Genomic DNA, 13,199 nt, shown 5'->3' on the forward strand with positions numbered 1-13,199 from the left:
TAAGAGCATTGCCTGCTCTACCAAAGGTCCTGAGTTCAATTCCCAGCAACCACATGGTGGCTCACAACCATCTGTAATGAGGTCTGGTGCCCTCTTCTGGCCTGCAGACATACACACAGACAGAATATTGTATACATAATAAATAAATAAATATTTAAAAAAAAAAACCACAGAGAAACCCTGTCTCGAAAAAAAAAAAAAAAAAAAAAAAAAAAAACTTAAGTTATTAACTTATATAGCAACTTAAAAAAATCTAACACAGTCTAACACAGCACTGTCCAGAGATAAAGTAATTTGGAACTTCTGTGCTGAAGAAGGATGGCGGGGAAATAGTCTTTTTTCCACTGGTGTCACACGCCTTTGATCCCAGCACTCGGGAGGCAGAGGCAGGTGGATCTCTGTGAGTTCGAGGCCAGCCTGGTCTACAAGAGCTAGTTCCAGGACAGGAACCAAAAGCTATGGAGAAACCCTGTCTCGAAAAATCAAAAAAAATAAAAAAATAAAAAAAATAAAAAATAAAATAAAAAACATGGACTGGATGTAGTGGCACATGTCTGTGATCTGAGCCCTAGGAAGGCTAAGACAGGCTAATTGAAAGTCCAAGAGCAGCACAAGCAAGGCTCTGTCTAAAAGAAAAAAAAAGTGTATGAGAGCATATGCAGAGATTAGATGCAAATATGGCACTATTTATATCAGGGACTTTGGCATCATCAGATGGTGGCATTCACAGTAGGTGCTGGAACCAGTCCCCACTCACACCATACAGATACCAAAGGATGCCTACATACGATACAGGAGTCTACATATATTTCTCCAGCCTAGAGGTTCCTCCGGAATTCAGATCTCCACTCAGATGTTTAATAGGCATTTCAAACTCAACGTACCCCAAACTAAACGAGCCTTGTCCCATAAAAGCTTCATTACCCCACTTCTCCATTACAGAGCAAGCCTTTGTGGCCTGGGCCCAAAACCTGAGTCATTTGTAACTTCTCTTTTTCTCTCAAACCTCAAACTGAAACTTGAAACCATTGGAAATCCTGCTCTGCCTACCTACCTTCAACATATACCCATAATGCAACTTCTTTTGTGTGCATATGTGTGTGCACATGTGCTTTGTGAATGGAGTTGGTCTTCTCCTTCCACTTCTCCACGAGCTGGTACGGCAAGCACTTTTACCCCTGAGCCATTCAACACCCCCACAATGCAGCTTGTTTGTTTGTTTTGTTTCTTCAAGACAGGGTTTCTCTGTGTAGCTCTGACTGTCTTGGAACTCACTCTGTAGACCAGGCTGGCCTCGACCTCCGAGATCCGCCTGCCTCTGCCTCCCGAGTGCTGGGATTAAAGCGGTGGGTCACCACTGCTAGGCTCACAATACAACTTCTGATCATTCATTACTCAGAGCCCCTTTGGGGGAGCAGTAATCCCCCCTTTTAGTTCTTTGATCTCATACACGTATATAATGAGATTTCACCATTTTCACCTCTCTCCCCGTTTATTCTCACTCTCCTGCTGGAAAGTTCTTCCCATCAAGTTGCTCCCCCACTTCCTGTCTTGGTTTTGTTTTCTGTTACTCACTGAGTTTAGTTACAGTTGCTTGATTGAGCACGAGTGGAGGGCTGTTTTATTGGCAATGGTTTTTGAGACAGGGTCTCGTGGTGCATAGGCTAGCTTTACATTTACTATGTACATTTACAAGGTAGCCAAGGCTACCCTTGACTTCCTGTCATCTGACTCTACATCGCAGGTATTTGTATAACAAGCATGGACCACCACTTCTAATCCCTTGTCTCAATTACTATAACCAGCCTCCTGTGGCATCTAAAATGATCTTTGGATGGGGATGTAGCTTAGTTGGTAAAATGCTTGCCTAGTATGCAGGAGGCCCTGGTTTTGACCCTCATCATTGCATCAGCCAGGCATGGTCTTGTGCACCTGTAATTCCTGCTCTCTATAGGTGGATACAGGATGATTAGAAGTTCAAAACAATCCTTGGTTACATAAGTTCAAGGACAGCCTGCACCAGAGACCCTGCTCAAAAATAGCACAATAAAGTGATCTTTTGACATTATACAGACATTATTACTTTTTTGCCCCAAACACTACAGTGACTCCTTTTTATTTTTTATTTTGTGTGTATGTATGCAGACATGTTCACAGATGTATGCATGTGTGGTGTACATGTGTGCACCCATGTATAGAGACCAGAAACCAATGTTTGGTCTTTTGCTCGGCTGTTGTCTGTTTGTTGAGATGGGCCTCTTAGTGAACCTGGAGCCTCCCAGTTGACTAGGGTGCCGAGATTACATGTACGCTGCCTGCCATACTTTAACTGTGGGAGCTGGGAATCTTTACTATGGGTGCTGGGAATCCAAAGTTAGGTCTTCATGCTTGCTAGACAAGCACTGTACTGACTGCATCATCTTCTTACCCTATAACTCCTAATTTTAATCAGTGTACAAGTCAAAGACCTTTCAACGATCTATAAGGCCATGCAGGATCTGACTTCCTCTGCCTGGCCATTCACTGCCTCGATTTTCCCTGTTGAGCCTTGTCAACCCTGCTGCTGTTGCTTGAAAAATGTGTCTCTTTGCTTTGAGGCTTTTGTTCTAGCTCTTCCACTAGGGAAGAAGATACAGCCACATCTCTGAGAGTTCAAGGCCAGTCTGGTCTACATAGCAAGTTCCAAGACAGCCAGGGCTACATAATGAAACCCTATCTCAAAAAAGAAGATAATAGCTTAAAACTATAAGTCCTTGAAGAATGCATTACACACTTGGTATTCTGGGTTTTATAAATGTAGATTTGCTTTGGAAAGCTCTGGGCTCATCAGAGTCAGGTTCTACTGGATCATCTCAGATGTACCCCAGACGGCTCTGCTTTTTTGGTTTTGTTTGGTTTCTAATTCAGTTGAAGCCCAGGAAAATGGAATGCTATCCAGAGAAGAGACGGAGCCTGCTCCCTCCAGCTGGAGCGCACCCTCCCTCAGCTGTCTCCCAGGAGCCTGGTGTCTCTTCTGCTTGCTTTCCTTCTATCTAAGTCAGCATCCTCTGCCTACTCACTGGCTTCCCCGAGGACACAGTTGGGGATTTTGACACGAGGACTCTGCCAAAATTTGGTTCGCCTGGGAGGGGACCAGAGAGCCACGTCCTCTCCCTGCAGGAGGTTCCCCTCTTTGGGTTTGGAAACTGGGACAAGAGCATTCCTGCTCAAGCTGTATACCAGCTCTCACAGGCTGCCAGATAAGGCTTGCCTCATCCACTGTGCCAAATGCCGGCAAGTCACAAAGCCAAAAACAGAGGAAAGCAAAGGGCTCTTACGGTTTGACTGTGTGGGCAAAGAGGATATGGTATGGGCCTCAGAATTTAAATAGTTTGTCATCTACACAAGACAGAAGATCTCTTCCTCCCTCCATCCTTCCCCCCAATACCTAACATCTCTGATGTTTGAAAGGAAAACAGTAACGCCAGAGTGGCAATCCTCCTTGCATCCTCTCCCAGAAGACCCAGCCTGCTACCCAGGAGCCAGCAGTCCCAAAGTGCTTGTTTCGCTTATCGTGTTATAAGTGCCTCTTTAGCATGAGGGAAGTGATGGGTATTTGTGTCATTTTCCTGATCTTGCTCTCTCTAATTACAGATCTAACACCTCTCCTTTCTTCACCTAGGAGTGTGTCTGTGTACATGGTGTCCTGGTGTATGCAAGTGAGTGTGTATCCGTACACATAGCTGCACCCATGCAGAGGTTAGAGGAGGACGTTGCTCTCTGCCTTATTCCTTTGAGACAAACAGGAAGATCACTAATCGGGTTGGACTGGCTGGCCAGCAAACGTTGGTTTCTGTCTGTCTCTACCCCAGCAATGAAGAGATTGCCGGCACATGCAGCCATGCCCAGTTTTTTACATGAGTGCTGGTGATTGGAACTGAGGTTCTCATGCTTGCAGAGCAAACATTCCCACCCACTGGGGCATCTCCTCAACTTCTCAACCCCTCAGTGATTTTTGTCAAGTGAACCATCACTCAACTCCAAATCTCAGTACCAAGAAGTGTAGAAATGCCAGTCAAAAAGTAGAAATACAAAAAAAAAAAAAGTAGAAATACAGTGCTGCGCATCCCAACACTCAGAGGGTGCCAGAGGATAGAGGCCAGCCTGGGTGATATGAGACTCTTATCTATCTATCTATCTATCTATCTATCTATCTATCTATCCATCTGAGTCTTTCTCTTTCTCTGTATGTGTGTATGTATGTGAGATGTGGGATTCCCCTCTGTATGCTGTGAATATGTTTTATTACCATTGGTTAATAAAGAAGCTGCTTCAGCCTATGGCAGGGCAGAATAAAGCTAGGCGGGAAATCCAAACAGAGATATATAGAGAGAATAGGCAGAGTCAGGGAGACACCATGTAGCTGCCGAAAGAGGCAGATGCCAGAACCTTACTGGTAGGCCACAACCTCATGGTGATACACAGATTAATAGAAATGGGTAAATTAAGATGTAGTTAATAAGGAACCTGAACTAATAGGTCAAGCAGTGTTGTAATTAATATAGTAATTTTGTGTGGTTATTCAGGTCTGAATGAGCAGGAAACAAACAAGCAGTCTCCATTTACACGTGTGCGTGTGTGTGTGTGTGTGTGTGTGTGTGTGTGTAACAAACACCAGAAAGGAAGTTGCCCTATTAGTGTATTTAAAGCGGAATTCCCTGTCCTAGTTCCTCTCCTGCTGCTGTGATAAAACACCCTCACATACACAACTTAAGAGAGAAAAGATTTACTTTGGCCCAGAGGTCCAGGGTACAGTCCTTTGTCTCGGGGAGGACATGGTAGCAGGAGCATGCGGCAGCTTGTTGCATTGCATCGACAATCAGGATGCAGAGAGAGACGTGTTGGCTTTTAGTCGACTTCCTGTATCGAATCAGACCCCACATAGGATAGTGCTGCCCACTTTTAGGGTGGGTCTTCCACCTCAGCTAATGTAATCAAGATAATTCTTCATGACCTGGCAAACACCTTCAATCCCGCCACTCATGAGATAGGGACAGGCAGAGCTCTGTGAGTTTGAGGCCAACCAACACTGTCTAAATATCAACTTCCGGGACAGTCAGGACTATTACATAGAGGGATCCTTTCTCAAGGGGGGAAAAAAAAGCTAAGCCTTCATAATTATGCCCAGAGGCTAGCCTAACCTAGAGAACCCCTCAGAGGCAAGCCCAAAGACTCCTTTCCTAGGTGACACTGTGTTTTATCAGATTGCTAATCAGTAGAAACCATAACATTCCTACACTAGTTAAGATAGGAGTCCCCTCTGTAGCTCTGGTTGGCCTAGAACTCATTGTATAGTACAAGCTGGCCTCAGCTTGTACAACAGTCTTCCTGCCTCAATGTGTCCCCCAGGGCCAGGATTTCAAGGAGAGCCATTCCACCGGGTCTTAGGTTCTGGGAACCCAGTGCCTTCTGCACGCTAGGCAAGCTCTCTGACAGCTGAGCGACACGTCCCACTTACTGACAGTGTTTTAGTGGCACTTTTTAGATTCCTGGTGTTAATAGTCTGCTACAATTTCTGCTTCCTAAAGGAAAAGGTCTCTATTCAGGGTTTTCTCGCTGGAGATCAGCTGACTTTGGACACAAAGATAATGATGTCTTTTTAACTTTAGAGGTTCTGTGTTAGATGCCTATTTTTAGCAAAGTGCTACCATTTGTAGCCATGGGTGATGTCATACTCATACTAATTTACTTTAGTCCAAAGCTAGTTATGATTTCTTTTTACTCTTAGGAAACAAGCCTGGAATCATAACCTGTTATACCCCGTACCTATGAAGACACCACTTGGGAAGAGTATAAGAGAGTTGCCTTGTTGGAATTCTTATTTACAAAGTTACATTCAGTGAGAAACTGAATGAAAAGTCAAAACAATCAAAAGGAGCACAAGTGAGGAAAATGGCCCATGTAAGCCTCTGAGCATCACACGTGTACCTACATACAGACACGTACACACATCCGGGAACTTACACATGCACACAAGATGAAAATAAAGTCAAGAGCAGTTCAAGCCAACCAAGACCACATAGACTCTGTCTCAAAATAGGAAAAACAAACAAGAAGTAAAGCAGAATTATTCTTCCTAATCCTTCTGATCTTTCTTTTTTAAGTCATTTTTTGCAAGGTGGGGGGAGGGGGACTTCAAGACAGCTTCTCGGTGTAGCCTAGGCTGTCCTAGAACTCATTCTATAGACCAGGCTGGTCTTGAATTTACAGAGATCTGCCTGTCTCTGCCTCTGGAATTAAGGATGTGCATTTTCACTGCCTGGCAATCTTTCTTTTTAAATTTTTTTTTTTTTGGCCAGGCAGTGGTGGTGCATGCCTTTAATCCCAGCACTCGGGAAGCAGAGGCAGGAGAATCTTTGTGAGTTTGAGGCCAGCCTGATATACAAGAGCTAGTTCCAGGACAGGCTCTAAAGCTACCGAGAAAACCTGTTTCAAAAAACCAAAAAAAAAAATATATTTAATTTTATGTGTATGACATGCATGAAGTGCCCCTGAAGCAGCCAGAAAAGGGCATCAGACAAAGTTCTAGATTATTAAGAACACTTACGTGCCCAACATGAGGTCCCCAGTTAGTTCCTTGGGCAGCTGAGGATTGGGAACCTGAAATGACCCTATCCTAGAGCAATACTGACGAATATCTTGCATATCATCATAGAACCTTCATCTGGTGATGGATGGAGACAGAGACAGAGACCCACACTGGAGCACTGGACTGAGCTCCCAAGGTCCCAAGGAGGAGCAGAAGGAGGGAGAACATGAGCAAAGAAGTTGGGACCACGAGGCGTGCACCCACCCACTGAGACAGTGGAGCTGATCTACTGGGAGCTCACCAAGGCCAGCTGGACTGTGACCGAAAAAGCATGGGATAAAACCGGACTCTCTGAACATGGCGAACAATGAGGGCTGATGAGACGCCAAGGACAATGGCACGGGGTTTTGATCCTACTTAATGTGCTGGCTTTGTGGAAGCCTAGCCAGTTTGGATGTTCACCTTCCTAGATATGGACGGAGGGGGGAGGACCTAGGACTTACCACAGGGCAGGGAACCCGGACTGCTCTGTGGACTGGAGAGGGAGGGGGAGAGGAGTGGGGGGAGGGGTAGAAGGGTGGGAGGAGGGGGAGAAGGGTGGGAGGAGGGGGAGGGAAATGGGAGGCTGGGAGGAGGTGGAAACTTGTTTTTTGTTTATGTTTTTTTTCTTCTTTTCTTAATAAAAAAAATTAAAAAAAAAAAAAAAAAAGAACACTTACGGCTCTTTCGGAGTACCTGAGTTTGGTTTCCAACACCCACATCAGATGGCTCACAACTGTCTGTGAAACTCCAGCTCCAGGGGGCCTGATGCCTCTGACCTCCAAGGGCACCTGCATTTGGGTACCCACCCACACAAAGGCATGAACACACACATAATTAAAAATACCAAAAATAATTTTTTTTTAATGTTTGGATTCCATGTTTGGAATAAAGTGCATGAGACAGTGACGTACAGTACAAGATCCAAAATCAGCCCACTTTAGTTCAACTGAGCTGCTTTCTAGCATTGTAGCCCTGGAGTTCTGCTTCCTCTGCTCCTACTAGAGTTGTTAGGTTGGAACCTCCAGCCTGCCCCTACATGATCTGGAAATCCCCATTCCTGTCTCTTCAAACCCGCCTACTCAGAGAGTCTCTGAACAAAGGGAAGGCACCAAGAAGCCGAGTTCTGCATTCTTGGGGGGTACTGCAGCTTCCTTCCCTGAAGTTGTCTGCTGCCCAAATCCCCTCCTAAAGCGCTCAGCTTTGGACCATACTTGGGCACAAACCCAGCCGTGGAAGACACGTCATTACCCCTTGTCTACAATCTATATAACCTCCCTGCTTTAGTTCGGGTGTGTGGCTTCTCTGGCCTTGCTCTCTGGGATTGGAGAACCCACCTGGGAGTTGCTTTGCTCAAATAAACCTGTTGTTATACTTTTTCGATTAGACTTGATCCAGCTTACTGCATTGGAAGAGAAATCTATAATGGGGGTGGGGTAGAAAACCTATTAAGGGTTATTGTGAGAAATACATCTGGAGTGTTTTGAGGACTCCACGTTAGCAAACACTCTTGTGATTATTCTGTTCCTGTGGCTCCCTCCTTCCCTCCTGACTTTCTTCCTCTCTTTTGCTCTCTTTGTATGGGGTCTCATGTAGCCCAGGCTGGGCTCAAACTGAGTGTGTAGTAGAGGATAAACCTGAACTTCTTATTCTCCTCCCTTTACTTTCAGAATGCTGAGATTACAGAAAGAGCCTGACAGGCTTGTTTTATACTGTTTTGTACTGGGATTAAAACTCAGGGCTTCTTGCATGCTAGGCAGGCACTCTACCAGCTGAGCTATATCTCCAGCCCCTGGTTATTCTTAATCTTATTTGAGATATATTTATTTATAAAGCTATTTTATAGAGCAGCTTCTTTATATTTTTATTTTCACTTTCTTTTTTTGGTTTTTGGTTTTTTTGTTTGTTTTTGTTTTTGTCTTTTTTTGTTTTCCAAGACAGGATGTTTTTTCTCTGTATAGCCGTGGCTGTCCTAGAACTCGCTCTATATACTAGGCTGGCCTCATACTCAGAGATCTGCCTGCCTCTGCCTCCCAAACACTGGGATTAAAGGCATACACCACCCCTGCTAGGCATAGAGCAGTTTTTTAATGTGTGGATGGCTTAAATGAGAAGATTGTTCTAGCTTGCTTCTCTGTTGCTGTGATAACCACTCTGACCAAAGGCAGTTTAGAAGACGACAAGGTTTATTTCAACTTACACTTCCAGGTCACAGTCCATCACTTCAGAGTGTCGGGTCAGGAACTGAAGCAGGAACCCTGGAGACAGAGACACGCTGTTCACTCACTCATACCATGGACCACTCAGACTCAGGCTCAGCTAATCTCTTGTACAGCCCAGGCCCACCTGTACAGCATAGGAATGGTACTGCCCATAGTGGGCTGGGTCCCTCCCAAGTCAATTAGCAATCAAGATAATCCCTCACAGACATGGCCACCAGCCAATCTGATCTGGGAAATTCCTCTGTTGAGGGTCCTTCTTCCCAGATGTGTCATGTTAACAATGAAAACTAAGCAGCACACAACTGAACACCCATGGGACCGCCTTAAAACCCAAATTCACACACATGAATACCTGCAGAACTTCCTTAAAACCCCAATTCTGACTCACAAGGCCTGCAGTAGCACAGCAATTGGGCTTCCATCTCTAGCACTCTTTCTGATGGATAGCCATAGCTGGACCACAAATAGCATTCTACAGCAGAAAGAAGCAGGCTTTGTTGGTTTGCCTTGGTTTGGTTACAGGATCTCACTATGTAGCCCCCCAGTGTGGCAGGGAATTCAGTATCTTACTGGGTAACCTTGAACTCTCCTGGCAACTCTTCCTCAGTCCTTGAAATTCTGGGATTGCGTGCCAACTGAAATCATGTATGTTATTAAGTTTACCATTTTCTTTTTCTTTCTTTTTATTTTATGACATTATTATTGTTATTATTATTTACTGAGATAGGGTCTCACTGGGTTGCCCTGGCTACCAGTCTGGTCTGGAGCTTGCAATGAATATGGTTCATACGGTGGAGGGAACCACAGCACTTGTCTCAGTTACCTGTCACTGTGGTAAGGTACCCAACAGAAGCATCTTAAGGGAAGAAGTGTTTGTTCCCACAGTTCAAGGGCACGGTTCATCACTGTGGGAAAGCCAAATGGGAAGGACCTTGAAGTAGCTGGTCACATCATGTCCACAGCCAGGAACAGAGGGGGATGAATGCATGCTGATGCTCAGCTCGGTTCTCCATCTAGATGATCCAGGATCCCAGGCAGGAAATGACAGCATCCACAGGACCCCAGGCAGGAATGACAGCATCCACAGGATCCCAGGCAGGCCAGGCAGGGATGACAGCATCCACAGGATCCCAGGCAGGAAATGACAGCATCCACAGGATCCCAGGCAGGGAATGACAGCATCCACAGGATCTCAGGCAGGAATGACAGCATCCACAGGATCCCAGGCAGGAAATGACTGCCCCAACAGTTGGTCCTCCTCCTTAGTGAAGGTGATCGAGATGCTCCCCAACAGGCATGCCCAGAGCTCCATCTCCCAGGTGGAGTCTGTCCAGTTAACAATGGACTCTGACAATCACAGAATTGAAGCAGCCTCCTTGTCACTGGGACGAACTGGCAAGCAAGCATGAGGAAGTGCAGGTTTGGGAAGCAGGATTAAATTGTCTCTCCTAAACTTTAAGTACAGGAAATTCCCAAATGATGTTTTGAGTTTGCATGCACAGTGGTCTGATTTCTACGTCCCTATGTGGACTGTGTATTGCATATACCTGGCAGTGTGCCTAAAGACCTAGCTCCCCAACCCATGCAGGGAGTTGCGCATATACCCCATTCAAACGGTAGATTCAGTCTCTCCTCTTTTGGCGTCCTCGAATAACTCCCCTTGAGTGGTCAGTTTGCATTCAAGGCAAGATCACTCATAAGAGATGCATTCAAACTGGGCGGTGTGGTGCACACCTTTAATCCCAGCACTCAGGAGGCAGAGGCAGGTGGATCTCTGTGAGTTCAGACCAGCCTGAGCTACAAAGTGAGTTCCAGGACAGGCTCCATAGCTACACAGAGAAACACTGTCTTGAAAAACAAAACAAGACAAAAAAAAAAAAAAAAAAAAAAGAGTTCATTGTTTTTTCCTGGGCTCTAGAACAGGAAATGAATATTTTTGGAATCAACTGTATGCTGGGTACCTTAAGGCTCTCAGAGTCTTTATCTCATGTTAAACATGTTTTATGCATTATCTCTCGAAGCCCTCAGATTCAGATAATCTCTCTGTGAACTAGATCAGCAAATGACAGAAGGAACTGGGATAGAATTATGTCACTTCCTAGATAACTATGCTGGACCGTAAGCTTCCGGGAGCTTCTCTCTCCTTCGCCATCTCCCCAGAGGAGTGCTGGGATTACAGGTGCTCCACCTCCAGCATCTGGCTTTGCTTTTTCTTAAACTGGGTTCCGGGGATCAAACTCAGGCTGCCAGGCTTTTGCAGCAAGCAAGCATTTTTACCCCCTGAGCCATCTCACCTGACTTTACAATATGATTGCTCTAGTTTGCTTTCTGCTGCCGCAGTATAACTGACCGGAACCGACCGGTGGAGGGAAGGATGGATTTAGCTTCTATGTCCTGAGTCACCGTTCATCACTGAGGAATGTCGGGACAGCAGAGATCTTGGAAGAACACTGCTTACTGGCTTGCTCCCCATGACTGGCTCAGCATGCTTTTGTATATTACCCAGGACCACCTGCCCAGGGGTTGACCTTCCCTTTAATGTTCAGGTCCCTCCTGTATCAATCATTAGTCAAAAAAATACCCCAAGGATTTCCCTACAGACCAATCTGATGGAGGCATTTTCTCAATTGACATTCCCTCTTCCTAAATGATTCCAGCTTGTGTCGGGCTGACAAATAAATGAATAAATAAAATAAACAAAAACACAGCCAGTACAGCAGTTTCATTAACTGTATAATGAGATGTCTTGATCTGCTCATCCTGCATCCCTCCATTCTCATTCTCCATTGTTATCCTGCTTGAGCCCTGTCGTCACCACAGCCCAGGCTCCCAAGGGATTCTGTGTCGTCTGCTGCTAATCCTTTGTTTAGCCCTCACACACCTTCACCCTTCTCTTTCATCCCCGTCGTCATCTTCAGCCATCCTGGGCCACTGTACTGAAAGCCTACGCCCTGCTTTGCCCAGGCAAGACAGCAAATCATTGCATAATCCCTTCTCTCCGGGGCTCCTGATCGGCTGCTCTGGAGGCGGGCATGAAGAACCTACAACCTAGGTTTATAAGACACTTGGGAATGAGGGTGTTATTTTTAGGCACAGTAATGTAAAGAGCTCTTGCTAGACTGGCCTAGGGGGGCAGGGGAGTGTCCTCAGCCCTTCAGGAATATGAGGGATTTTTTTTTTTTTCTATTCTAGCCAGTAGCCAGAGTGCGTTGTCTGTCTGTAAGAACAGGGACAGTTCACTGCTCCCTTCTAACCGGGTTTTAACAGGTGCTTAATGGTCTTAAGTGTTGAGAGCTTTAAACCACTGGGGCTTAGGGCATTTTCCTGCTTGGCAGCCTTTATTTGCGAAGATAAAATTATTAGCCCTAATTCTACTACAACTTTTCTGTTTTGTTTGGATAGTTCATGTATCCCAGACTGGTCTCACTCACTATGTAACTAAGTGCAGCCTTGAACTTCTGGTCCTCCCACCTCCCCATGTAAGTACTGAGATTACAAATGTGCTCCACTCCGCCACTTCTCAACTCTATGTGTGTGCCCGCGCACACACGTTAATATGATAGCACATATGTCAAAGCAGTCAGAGAACAACTTTTGGAAGCCAGTTCCAGGAATGAATCAAACTCATTTCATCGGGTGTGTCGGTAAGTGCCTTTTCTTGCCGAGTTACCTCACTGTCTTTCTTTTTTCTTTTTTGGTGTTCTGAGATAGTCTCATGTAACCAAGGCTTGCCAATTCTCCTGCCACAACCTGCCAAATGCTGATTTACAGGTATATGCCACCACACATAGCTTCCATACTGTATACTTATACTGAGGGATACATAACTTATTTTTTTTACCTGTTTTACACTTATTTATTGTGTCTATATCAAATTATGATAGGGACTTTTTTTTTCTTTCTTTCTTTTTTTTTTTTGATTTTTCGAGACAGGGTTTCTCCGTAGCTTTTGGTTCCTGTCCTGGAACTAGCTCTTGTAGACCAGGCTGGCCTCGAACTCACAGAGATCCGCCTGCCTCTGCCTCCCGAGTGCTGGGATTAAAGGCGTGCGCCACCACCGCCCGGCTGATAGGGACTTTTGAATATTTTTGATTTTTTTTTAATTCAGGGTAAGTGCCCATAAGTTCAGATGCTCAGAGACAAATACCCTTAACCACTGAGCAATCTTCCTAGCCCCTGAGGTAGGGTTTTTTGAAACCCACTGTTGCCTTGTAAGATCTATTTGACTTTAAGTAGTGGAAATAGCTATTACTGTGGGTCATGAAAAAAGCAATTTGAAATGGCATCTTAGTTACTTTTCTATTGCTTTGATAAGATACTATGACTAAGGTATCTTATAAAAGGATGTGTTTAGGGTTTCAGAGGGTTAG

Source organism: Microtus oregoni, unplaced genomic scaffold, assembly GCF_018167655.1.
Source record: "Microtus oregoni isolate MIOR12 unplaced genomic scaffold, Mior012 000028F_ref0000031, whole genome shotgun sequence".
In the NCBI taxonomy this organism is placed as follows: Eukaryota; Metazoa; Chordata; class Mammalia; order Rodentia; family Cricetidae; genus Microtus; species Microtus oregoni.